This window comes from Rhineura floridana, chromosome 1 (assembly GCF_030035675.1).
Source record: "Rhineura floridana isolate rRhiFlo1 chromosome 1, rRhiFlo1.hap2, whole genome shotgun sequence".
Lineage (NCBI taxonomy): Eukaryota > Metazoa > Chordata > Lepidosauria > Squamata > Rhineuridae > Rhineura > Rhineura floridana.
This window is the reverse complement of record NC_084480.1, coordinates 247,338,048-247,350,476: the sequence shown is the minus strand read 5'-3', so window position 1 is coordinate 247,350,476 and position 12,429 is coordinate 247,338,048. Positions and strand designations below refer to the sequence as shown.

At 38.7% G+C, this 12,429-nt stretch overlaps 1 protein-coding gene across 12 annotated transcripts in view; it reads left to right on the top strand.

Moving 5' to 3' along the window:
• Positions 1 to 12,429, top strand: part of ZNF521 (zinc finger protein 521) — a 422,310-nt gene that overhangs the window by 396,670 nt on the left and 13,211 nt on the right. The gene's annotated exons all lie outside the window — the stretch shown is intronic.

The following is a 12,429-nucleotide window of genomic DNA, read 5'->3' as shown; positions in this document are numbered from 1 at the left end:
GGAGGCTTTTGTTGGTTTGTTCAGTGTATTTTAATTGTTTTAATGTTGTAAACCACCCTGAGTGGTGCATTTGGACCAGGAGGGTAGGGTATAAATGCCTAAATAAATAAAAGTAGACCACACCAGAATAATAGTTCAGGGGGAAATGTAGACTAAAATACATGTTTGGAGAATGGGTATCTCCATTCTTTCATCTCTGCGTACATATGTATGTGTGCCAAGATGCAAGCCACAGTACATAAATATGCCAAGAAATTACAAGCAAATGTCACAGCAGAAGGCAAGCAACAAGAACATGGCTGCCTTTGTGGGAAGGTTGGAAGGTTCAAATCCAGCACATAGTAGGAGCCCATCTTCAGTATATAACTATATGGCAAATGTTACCTGATAATTGCGCTATGGGTGAGTTTGCAAGAAACAGAACAGAAATTGCATTGACAATAGATGTTGGCACATGATATGACAGCACAGATTTTGCTGATGTTGAAGATCTGGTGTAGAGATGTTATTGAACTATAGGAACTTTAAGCATAACCCCAAATCACATGCTTTCTTTTATTTCTGGCAACAGCACATTCTGGGGGAAACTGTTTTCCTCCTTTTTAAGCACAAATCTTTGCGGTTCTGCTTTTATTGTTTATATATTTTGAATGCCAAGTCAGTTTAGCAAAGTTATTAGTTTATACATTTTGCAAAGGTAAAGTAACCATAAGAGCTTTAAATTAGAGTAAGTGCCACTTCACTATGACACATTCCTTTGAGTGCTGATTAGAAAGAAGGCCTCCTGTTGCCTGTCCCTTTATGCATAGCAGCATTACTGTGTCTGCTTGTTTATAGCTTACTTTTTCAAATGGTGTAAGTGTGCTGTAGAATGATGAATCACCCTCTGATAGAGAAGATTCTAACTTTATTCTGGGATCAAGACAATATTTCATGTTAAAGAGTTGCTTTAATTAGGGGGAGGTGTTCCCTCCTCCTCCAATCAAATAATTTTGATTGCATGTTGCATAGGAATATGAGATGTACATTAGTTTCATCATAGCTACAACACATCTGTGTTTTTTAAAGGTTGGGGTGGAAGGGGTGACGTCAGTGAGTTTCAGATGAGTTGCTGTCACACAGATATGGTGCAGCTAGCTACAGTATGTTTTCTCCTTAAATATAATTATTTTCATTTTGATACTACATTTGCCTTATTAATAAAAGGTAATTACAGCAACATGGGATAGCTGAAAAATAATAGAAATAGCCATGAAACATTATTTAGATATATGAGACAAACAACCAATGGCCACTGTGTTCCCATTACTCTGAGATGCAAATGAGAGAAAGAAATAGGGTAGGCCCATTACTCTGAGATGCAAATGAGAGAAAGAAATAGGGTAAGGCCTGCCAGTGCCTTTAAAGAGCCACTAAATGGGCAAGAGGTCATTATTTGATGCAAGTGAAACAGAAAGGCAGGTGGTGTCAAGAACGGTATGAGATAGCCAATAGGAAACAAGCTTGATAGTTGTTGTTGTTGTTATGTGCCTTCAGGTCAATTATGATTTATGGCGACCCTATGAATCAGTGACCTCCAAGAGCATCTGTCATGAACCACCCTGTTCAGATCTTGTAAGTTCAGGTCTGTGGCTTCCTTTATGGAATCAATCCATCTCTTGTTTGGCCTTCCTCTTTTTCTACTCCCTTCTGTTTTTCCCAGCATTATTGTCTTTTCTAATGAATCATGTCTTCTCATTATGTGTCCAAAGTGTGATAACCTCAGTTTCATAATTTTAACCTCTAGTGACAGTTCACCCAATTATTTGTCTTTTTCGCAGTCTCCACCAGCACCACATTCCAAATGAGTTGATTTTTTTCTTATCCGCTTTTTTCACTGTCCAACGTTCACATCCATACATAGAGATCGGGAATACCATGGTCTGAATGATCCTCACTTTGGTGTTCAGTGATACATCTTTGCATTTGAGGACCTTTTCTAGTTCTCTCACACCTGCCCTCCCCAGTCCTGCCCTCCCCAGTCCTAGCCTTCTTCTGATTTCTTGACTAATGTCTCCATTTTGGTTAAGGACTGTGCCGAGGTATTGATAATCCTTGACAAGTTCAGTGTCCTTATTGTCAGCTTTAAAGTTACATAAATCTTCTGTTGTCATTACTTTAGTCTTTTTGACATTCAGCTGTAGTCCTGCTTTTGTGCTTTCCTCTTTAACTTTCATCAGCATTCGTTTCAAATCATTACTGGTTTCTGCTAAGAGTATGGTATCGTCTGCATATCTTAAATTATTGATGTTTCTTCCTCCAATTTTCACACCTCCTTCATCTTGGTCCAATCCCACTTTCCGTATGATATGTTCTGCGTACAGATTAAACAAATAGGATGATAAAATACACCCCTGTCTCACACCCTTTCTGATGGGGAACCAATCGGTTTTTCCATATTCTGTCCTTACAGTAGCCTCTTGTCCAGAGTATAGGTTGCACATCAGGACAATCAAATGGTGTGGCACCCCTATTTCTTTTAAAGCATTCCATAGTTTTTCATGATCTACACAGTCAAAGCTTTGCTGTAGTCTATAAAGCACAGGGTGATTTTCTTCTGAAATTCCTTGGTCCGTTCCATTATTCAACGTATGTTTGCGATATGATCTCTGGTGCCTCTTCCCTTTCTAAATCCAGCTTGGACGTCTGGCATTTCTTGCTCCATATATGGTAAGAGCCTTTGTTGTAGAATCTTGATCATTACTTTACTTGCATGGGATATTAAGGCAATAGTTCGATAATTACTGCATTCTCTGGGATCCCCTTTCTTTGAAATTGGGATATATATTGAATGCTTCCAGTCTGTGAGCCATTGTTTAGTTTTCCATATTTCTTGACAAATTTTTATCAAAATTTGGACAGATTCAGTTTCAGTAGCTTGTAGCAACTCTATTGGTATGCCATCTGTTCCTGGTGATTTGTTTCTTCCAAGTATTTTAAGAGTAGCTTTCACCTCACATTCTAAAATTTCTGGTTCTTCATCATATGGTTCCTCCGTGAATGAATCTGTCGTCCTGGCATCTCTTTTATAGAATTCTTCAGTGTATTGCTTCCATCTTCCTTTTATTTCATCTTGGTCAGTTAGTGTGTTTCCCTGTTGATTATTCAACATCCCTATTTGTGGTTTAATTTTCCCTTTCATTTCTCTAATCTTTTGGAATACGGCTCTTTTTGTTGTCCTCTTCTATTTCTATACAATTGCCACTGCCATTCATGAGTTCAGTTTCATCGCTGTGTCCTAATACAGGCAAAGTCAAAGTATATAAATGAACTGAGGAACTGCCAGTTCATCCAGTATCCATTTTTGTGAAAGCCTTATTTATGAACCTCCATTTAAATGCCATAAGTAAATAGGTAGATCACATCCAAAATAACAAAGATTTTCTGTAGCAGACTGCCAACACTAAAAAAAATTCAAGATTTTTTAAAAGAAAAATAAATAGGTTTAATTACCTCTACTTATTTGTAAATATCTTATTTGTAGATAACCACTCCCCAGAGAACATTATAGGAAAACCAAAAACATATATGTTCACAGATGCCTAAAAGAATCACTAGGAAGCATCTATAAATACAACAGCTTGTAAATGAATTTAGACAATTCATTCTGAAAGTGAAAGTGAATCTATTCTGAACAAGAGCATATTCATGAACAGATTTACCTTCATTTTTCTGCTGTTATCAGCACATGATTTTGTATTCAGTTTTCTGTATCTATGATTGCATAATATATTATGGAATTGGACCTATTTTTTTTTCCTTGTTGTTAATCTGTTTTTGTAGTCACCTTTGTAAGCACATGTATCTCAACACAATTTCAAGCACACCTCTCATTTTCAATCATTCGTTCTCTGCTGTCTACTTGTTAACTTTCTCCTTTAGCTACAAGATCTTTCCATTCAACAAAATCCACCTTTGACTATGGGAGAAAATTGTGATATTTTAACAAATTTATGGCAAAAGCTCTGTAATCAGGTCTTGATTTACAGGATTACGTGAGAAGCCATTGTCCCTCCCATCCTTAATTGATTAACTCCTGAACTACCAGATCAGTTTGTGTCAGTTGGTAGTTTATATGGGAAACTGCATTTCTGCACTATTTCCTAATGAAATGATAACACTGTAATTGCATACTTTTTTGTATAGGTGAAGACACTGTAGATTGTGAGCTGCTCTGGTGTTATGGCAATGAGAGTCTTGGACATTCTGAACATAGGCTTCCATATGCCAAAAATCATTTTTTTAGGCAACTGGAACAACTCTCAAGAGGAGGAACAATGCTGACTGATATCTGTGGAGGGGATATGGTAATAGCTCTATTCACAAAAATCAGAAAATTTTTGTGCACAATGTTCTATTCCCTTTGCCCCAGAGCAGTCAGAAATAGTTGAGCAGAGTAGCTATAAAACTCTAGAACTCTGCTTTGGTAGCATTTTCCACTCAGTTTGCACAAGTGTAAGTGATTACACCAGGGGCAAAGCAGCAGAGAATGAAGACACAATACAAGTTTACAATCAAGACCCCACAATAAGGACATAAAATGTTATTGTCTTTTATAACATGTGACCAAAAATTCGTGAGTTTTTTTCGTGTATGTGTGTTTTGGAAGTGTAAGAAAGCTGATCTCTCTTAAAAAGTTCATCCTGAATTCTTGACCTTCAGACAAAACTGTAAATTTCACTTTATTTGTATTCATTAATGGATGAGCCATTGTTTAGTGCAATCTTCCCCAGACTGATGCCCTCCAGATATTTTGGACTACAACTCCCCTCATTTCTGACCTTTGGCCATGTCAGCTGAGGCTGATGGGTGTTGTAGTCCAAATAATCTGAGGGGCACCAGGTCAGGGAAGGCTAGTTTAGACCCTAATGGGTGAACAAGTGAATATCAAGGTAACCACAGCCAGCATTTTCAACAAGCAGGTCACAATGCCTCCCAGAGTCAGATATCCATCACTTGGGAATGTCTGAGCCTAAGCAGATCTGCTTTCTGCAGCCTCATAACTATTTCTAGCCTATTATTTCATAGTGTCTTTGACATTATGAAACTATTTTATTTGCAGCAGCACAATGGGGAGGTTCTCTCTTCCATGTACTGTCTTTGGCTCACTTGCTTCTGCTGCTCAGAGATGGCAGAGATGTGAGAAGTACAGAGGGATTGATAGGAGGAAAGGAAGGGCTAGGTAATTTGCAAGGAATTAAGGTGGTAATGATTGTGGTTAGGCAGGATATAGCAGGAGGCCACCTGTAAAGCACGGTAAATTGAATTAAACAGCTTATTTGTCGTAGTGATTCTCATTGAGAATGTCATAATATATAACATGGACAGGAGACTCTGCCAAGGGCTTAGGTAGTAGAACAGTGGCAGCACAATGCTCATAGGACAGAAGGGCTGATGGGAAGAAGAGGAAGAACCATCATAGTAAGGAGCTCTAGAAACAGTGCTGATTGCAGATAAAGTGATTAGAATTTTGCCTAGGGTGCCAAAATGCTTCAGGCCACCTGCATTTTGTGGTATTTCATTGTTGAACAAATGTAATAAGGGGTGGTGTCTATGGGGAAATAATAAATTGTTTTTAAAAAGAGTGACACACCCTAAAATAAATATGAATTAATCCTAGTCCTTGGATACTAGGAATGTTGCATGAGCTCTTGTGACAATTTTAATTATTTCACCAAAATTGTAATACCACGTGTCTCATCTAAAGTTGTAGAAAAACTAACCAGTGATCAGATGCAAATATGGGAAGTGGGCATACTTGTCTGTCTCTAAAGATAATTTCCCCTTCTATCGACTCAATGTATGTACTTGTCTAAGTTTCAACTACTGCCAACATGGACACAGATACAGACCTAGGTTCAAGTCATTCATAACCCATGGGAATACTAGTAATCTCCCTCACAGTGTTGTTGGGATTGACAGTGCATTTGCTTTGGGATTTTTTCCTACTCGCAGGTGTAAGGATACAATTGACAATTGCAGGAAGCCAGATTTCGACTGGACATCAATAAAAAACTTCCTGTTAGAGCCATACGACAATGGAACCAATTACCTAGAGAGGTAGTGGGCTCTCCGACACTGGAGGCATTCAAGAGGCAGCTGGACAGCCGTCGGGAATGCTTTGATTTGGATTCCTGCTTTGAGCAGGGGGTTGGACTTGATGGCCTTATAGGCTGCTTCCAACTCTACTATTCTATGATTCTATTTTGTCACCTCTGTCAGGTACAACAGTGAAATATCGATGAAACTTTTGACTGAAAGAAATCCTACAGGTCATTCAGTGTAGACTTTTCACTCAGGTTGTATTTTTCTTTCTACATCCTCTCTACATCATTCCATGCCATGCATCATATAAAAGGTGTCTGCAGAAAAAGGAGAACAATCCACAACATAAATAGTTTGTGAGAAATGGATGGGCCAGGAACACACATTTTGAAGTAACAAATGATTTTTCTTTCATTCTATCAGTGCATGTGCATGACTTAACAATTTTGACTCCAAGAGTGATTTTTCATGGAGTCCATTGCTATTGTTGTTTTAAAAAATCACCTTTTGCTTCTGCTATGGGGCGGTCTAGAAATGTAATTAAATAAATAAAATAAATAAATAAATAATATTGTGTTGGTAATTTCCCTCCATTTTAATAAAGTGATCCTTTGAAAACTTAAATTCTAAGGCCACCAAATAGGTACATGGTACTGAAATCAATGTGTGGTCCCCTTTGCTGCTTTAAGTGGACAAAATGAAAGTTTGGTGGAGGAAATACTTAGAAATTACGCTTGTAATGTCACATAGAAACATAAAGCTTGTTAAATGGATGTGAATAGCGTTATAGCTGGCTTAGTCTTAAAAACATCTGTGTGATTATCAATTTAAGCTCCCATTATTTGCCACTAATTACTAAACAGAGCTGTTAAATATTTAGCAGTAGTTTGTTTAATTGGCTTTGACCTATAAAGAAGTGTACATACCATGGGTTGTATTCCCAGAGTCAGTTGTATACTCAGAACTAAGCAAGTAGGGAATGCATATTCACATAAAAGATAAACACCTTTCAGCCTGTCAATTTTCTTTGATTTTTCATTCTGCCATGGATTGATTTGTCTTGAAGGTATCTACAATTAAGGCACGAAGAAAGAGCACAGTGCACGGATGTAAAATGAGAGAGGTCGTACTTAAACTTGTTTACAGATGTTCTACTTTAAAAAGCACCAGCATGATAAATTAAACATTACAAGGAAAAAGAATTAAAGCACAGCAACAACTCGCACATGAACACATCTGTCCATAACACACTGACTTAATCCCTGAATATTTGATTAGACGGTCTTGCCTATCAAAGCCTTCTGTTTCATGTTGCTCTCCTGTGCTGGAGCTGTGGCACAGAAATGTGGCGGCATCCATTTCTGGCTTCTATTTCCTTTCTCAACTGGCTGGGCTTAACATAGGCACTCTGTGCCTAACAGAACAGCATGTGTGCAAGAAGGCTGAGAGGGGCCAATTACTCGCTTGCCAATTTCCCACTCCTTAAGTTTACCAAGCCTGTGCTCTATCAGGTTGGAAAGTGTCCTGTGTCCTTCAGAGCCCTAGTTCAGTTTAAGATAAAACTTCACATGCAAATCCAATTCAGACATCACAGCCAAACCATGCCTTGCTGTCTGAATTAGACAAATTAATTTTGTGCAAATCATAAGCCTTATTCAGGCATTAGTCCCCATATGATTCAGATTGTCTGGAAAGAGTCAGTGGTGCTACATGGTGCTGGCCATGCCCTGCTGTCACGCCCAGCATTCCAGCGCACTGTGCATGTTTGTGAGGCTTCCTCTCTTGAGACCTTCCCCAGCACGTGGACAGCCTGACACTACTTGATGTTTAACATGGATGAGCTACCCTCCTGCCTGCCTCTGCCTGGTAGGGAGCAGCATGTCAACTGTGCTCCTCCAATGCATGCAAGAGGGCACATGGGGAGAATCATCCACAAAGTTATAAATCACTCAGGGGACCTCCACAAACAGAGGAAGCTCTTCATTTCAGAATTTAGCCTCCAAACCTGTGGAGATCTATGCTGGGGCAGAGTTTAGCACTGCTCCCCCTGCTCACATGTAGTCTTTCACACAAGCAGCACACCCTAATAGGGCTAATGTGGCCAGTATATCACACACAGGTGAATAAATCCAAGACTGCTTCTATACATGCAGTAGAGCCAAGTGGAAGAATATTAAGGTGGTTGAGTGTACTCTACTTCTTGAAACTGCCAGTGTGGGAGAACACTTTTGAGTGTTTATCTATGTTTTAAGCACATCAAGGAAGAGAGTTTCTAGCCCAGCCCTTTTCTGCTGTACTGAGTTTTCTATTTACAGGGAATTTTTAATTCAGGGTATCATATAAAAATGGAGTTTTCCACTCTAGTCTGAAGCAGTGGAGTCCATTCTACTGCCTCATTTTGCTGTATGAATAGTTCAAGCTTGAGATCTATGGAGAAATGTTTTTATAGGCCAGCTCAAGCACAGCTCTGGTACCCTTGAGTGGCAAATTCCTTGCTATCACAGTACTGCTGTTGTCCACTTACCCTCTTTTTGCTCCACAGCTGGGGAATTTTAGGAAGGCAAGTAGGCATGGCAACATCAAAGCACAAAAGCTGCCACTAACTGCATGAGCTCCTTCCTTACACAGAAGTATTCAAGGCACCAAACTATGTTCAGCCCAAAACTACTTAGAGGTAGATTTAAAAAAAAAAATCATGGTGGTGATTTCTACTTAGAGGTAGATTTTTTAAAAAATATCATGGTTTTGATTTTTCTCATTTAATAGTCTTTTGCTAGTGTAGATGCCTTGACTGAGTCTAGCTTGGGATGACTGAACCAAGAATACTTCCCCTTTCCCCCCAGTTATGAATAGTGAGAAGAGATTAATAAATGAGAGGTTTATTAATTTTGAATGTTCCAATTAATCCTTTGGGAGAAAAGTGTGATATAAATTTAATAATAAAATTTAAAATTATGCTGCAAAAAAAAATCTGAATGATAGAGGAAGAAAAAAACTTTTTTCTGTCCTCTTTTTTTATCATTTCTCATCTTGACTTTTGCTATGCTCTCTCACCTTTTCCTGTGATGATGATATAATGTCATCCAGAGAGTGTTAGATGTTATTGCGTAGAATGGTGTTAAATGTCAAAAGAAAATTCAGCAGTTTCTTTTCAAGTTCCTGGTGAACTGGAAAAAAGGGCAAAGAGGAGGAAAACATACAAATAAATGGAAAATAGTACTGACAAACGTAGTAGCCTCTTAGCTTCACCATTAAACGATGCTACTTTATAAGACCATGATTTCACTAGATCATTTAGCAATGTAGCTTAATGCCTGGACACTGCAGTTTCATGACTGAAATATTAGTCCTATCTAGATTAAGGCTCTGTACTGGCCCTTTTTGCTGCTTAATTTTTATAATAGGTGATAGCAAAATATTACATTTGGGTATCTGACATATCTCAATATCTCACTGACTCTCCATAGAACCAAGGTCCTTTCCAAATATTTGTTTACAGTTTTGTAATATGAACAATTATGGCCACTCATAACCAATTTTTTCCTGGTTTTCCCCAAACTTATCTTAGGCTGCAGTCATAGAGCTGACATTTAGCTGGCTGATGAGCCTTAGGTACTGCTCTGCTGATGAAGAAAGAGGGCCAGTGGTAGCATGGTGCATGTGCTGCCAAAGGCTCCCTTGTACATCCATGAAAAGCTCCTTGTGGATAGATATCCTTCTGGCAATGTTCTGCCATTGGTGGGGGTTGAAATGGGGTGTTCCTGGAGCATATTATGGGACACAGTAGATTCATAGGATTCTAAGTCCTCACATACACACACACATATACACATACCAGCTGAAACAGGCCCTGAAACTATAGCAGTCATGGAACTGACATAATTAATTCCTTCTTATTGTGGTAAATAGGAAAGAGAAAAAGCTGCTCCCTTCCCCACAAGCTTTGGATGCGCCAATTTTTCCACCATGGATTAACACATACACGCACGCACACAATAGGATTGTTCCATCCATGTTACAGCTCAGTATATGCATGGTCTGTGCAATCCAGTAATTTGTTCTGTGGCTGGAGAGAGCCACCTTAGAAATTTGCAACGCTTTTTAATCAAGGTAAAGTTGCTGTCACAGTTCCCCATCAAGCTGAGACTTTCCATGGAGGGTGAGCATTTTTTACATTTATAGGTCAGTCTATAACAGGGCAGCTGACAAAGTTAAAACAAATGAAAAACTACAACAATAAAAGAACTTTATTCAATACAGTATGACAAAGCACTAAAACAACCTGAAGGTAAAATCGAGAACAGAGCAGAGGACAAAACATCAGAGCTAAAGATAGATTTAAAAGCCACAACAAACATTAAAAGTTTTTAAAGTCCTGAGGACCAAAAATACATTAAAATAGACACCAGCCAGGCCACTCTGGGGAAGACTTCCTCAGACAGGGTGCCACTACTGAAAAGGCCCTTTCAATAGCAGCCACCCACTGCCTCTCACTTGGTGGAGTATCCAAGGAAAGGTCCCAGCTGATGTTCTCAGGGTGCAGGTAGATAAATGTGGGAAGAGGCAATCTTTCGGGTACATGGTCCCAAGCCATGAAGAACCTTAAAGGTCAAACCCAGAACTTTGATTTGGCCAGAAATGGACTGGGGGCCAGTGAAGATGATCAAAGTACTCATGTAACCAGTTCCAATTAGCATTTTCAGAACCAACCGAAGTTTCCAAAGCTTTTTCAAAGGGAGTCCCGTGTTCCCAGGCCACCTGGATAACTGGAGCAAGACTAACCACCATGCCAGCAACAGCCTTGCAGACTTTTTTTCAAAGGAGTTCTTTTCCCCACCATTTGTGAATTTTTCCTCCCTCCCTTAGTCAATTTTTTTGTTTAACAAAAATATACAACAAAAATAAAACCTTTAACCTGCTTGCTTGGTGCATCTGTGGTGCAGCAAGTCTCCTTTTTTGTGTTCTTGAACTTTCCATTGTCCAGTTTTGCAGGAGATAGCCTCTATCTTGAAAGCTAGAAAACTGAACTATTGTACTGGAAATCTTACTAATGTTATATTCTCTGTTTATCTTTAAAGCTTTTAAATAAGGTTTTGCTGGGTTTGCCCATTTTTACTTTGTCTCCCATCTCTCTCCCAAGAAAAATAAGTATCCTGCCATTTTCTGAGGACAAACTGAAAATTATCAGTAAGAGGTTTGGAGGGAGGGAAGAATGAGGGGGAGAGAAACAGAAAATCTTGATTAGAAAGTATAATTTAATAGAATGTGTATTGAACCAAATGTATTGATTAATGTGGAGGATATAGTACTTATATTGATTCAAACTAGAGATTTAGTACTAAAAGCTGTAAGCCAAAAAGCTGTTGCAGATTGCTACAAAACTCAGTTTAATGCTGTCCTTGAGAATGCCTTCACAAAGAAATTCTTCTAATGTTTGAGGAGTAGGTAGAATGCTGTATATGTCAGTTTGATCCCGGAGGGTTTTATTTTGTACTCTAATAGCTGTTACGAGCCTACATTATATCCAAGGAGTAATTTTCCTTAGGGTTGCCTGGCTTGCTTTGTGTCAATATTCTAGCATTTTAAGTCACGTACAGTATATGCTTCTGGGAACAGTGCAGGAGCCAGCCAGACTCATAATGGTCTGCATTCATTAATAAAGGCAGAAGCTTCTGTCCCTCCATTGCCCACTACAGGGATGCCTCCCTGGTCTTTTGGGACCCGTACAGACACATTTAAAGAAAGCTTTATTTTGAGTGGGCAGAAGATGAAATGCAGGACTTGGAGGCATTTCCTAAGTCAGCTGTATGCCCAAGCACAGAGGTGACCTTAATGGGTCAGAGAAGAATGCAGGTCAAAAGACTTATTATCCAGCCTGTTGGAAACCAATTGCTTTTGTTTTTTTAAAAAAGTGGTGCTTAAAGGTTAGTAATGTAGAAATCTGTTTTACAACCTGAAACTGTATTGGAATGCCACAGGCTTACGGAAAGGGAGAGAAAGCTGGAACAGACCTTCATTTTTAAATGTAGATTTCCTATCAGTTGTAAAATGTTAGTACACCATAATTAGTTAATCAGTGATGATTGATTACTGGTGTTCACTTTCTTGAATTAAGGAGAGAGAAAAACATGCTGCTATAATACTGTCACCATCTGTTGAACAATAACATTCCCACTTAATCTTGCATTTCTTTATTTGTAATCTACTTTTGAGCAACAATTGCATTCATTTCATTCAGCTTCGAAATGTCTCATTTAAATTGAACGCAAGTACACTTCACATTAGGGATTCTAATGAGGTAGTAAGTTAGTGCGAGTTTTTTTTCTTGGTAGATTTTTCATACCC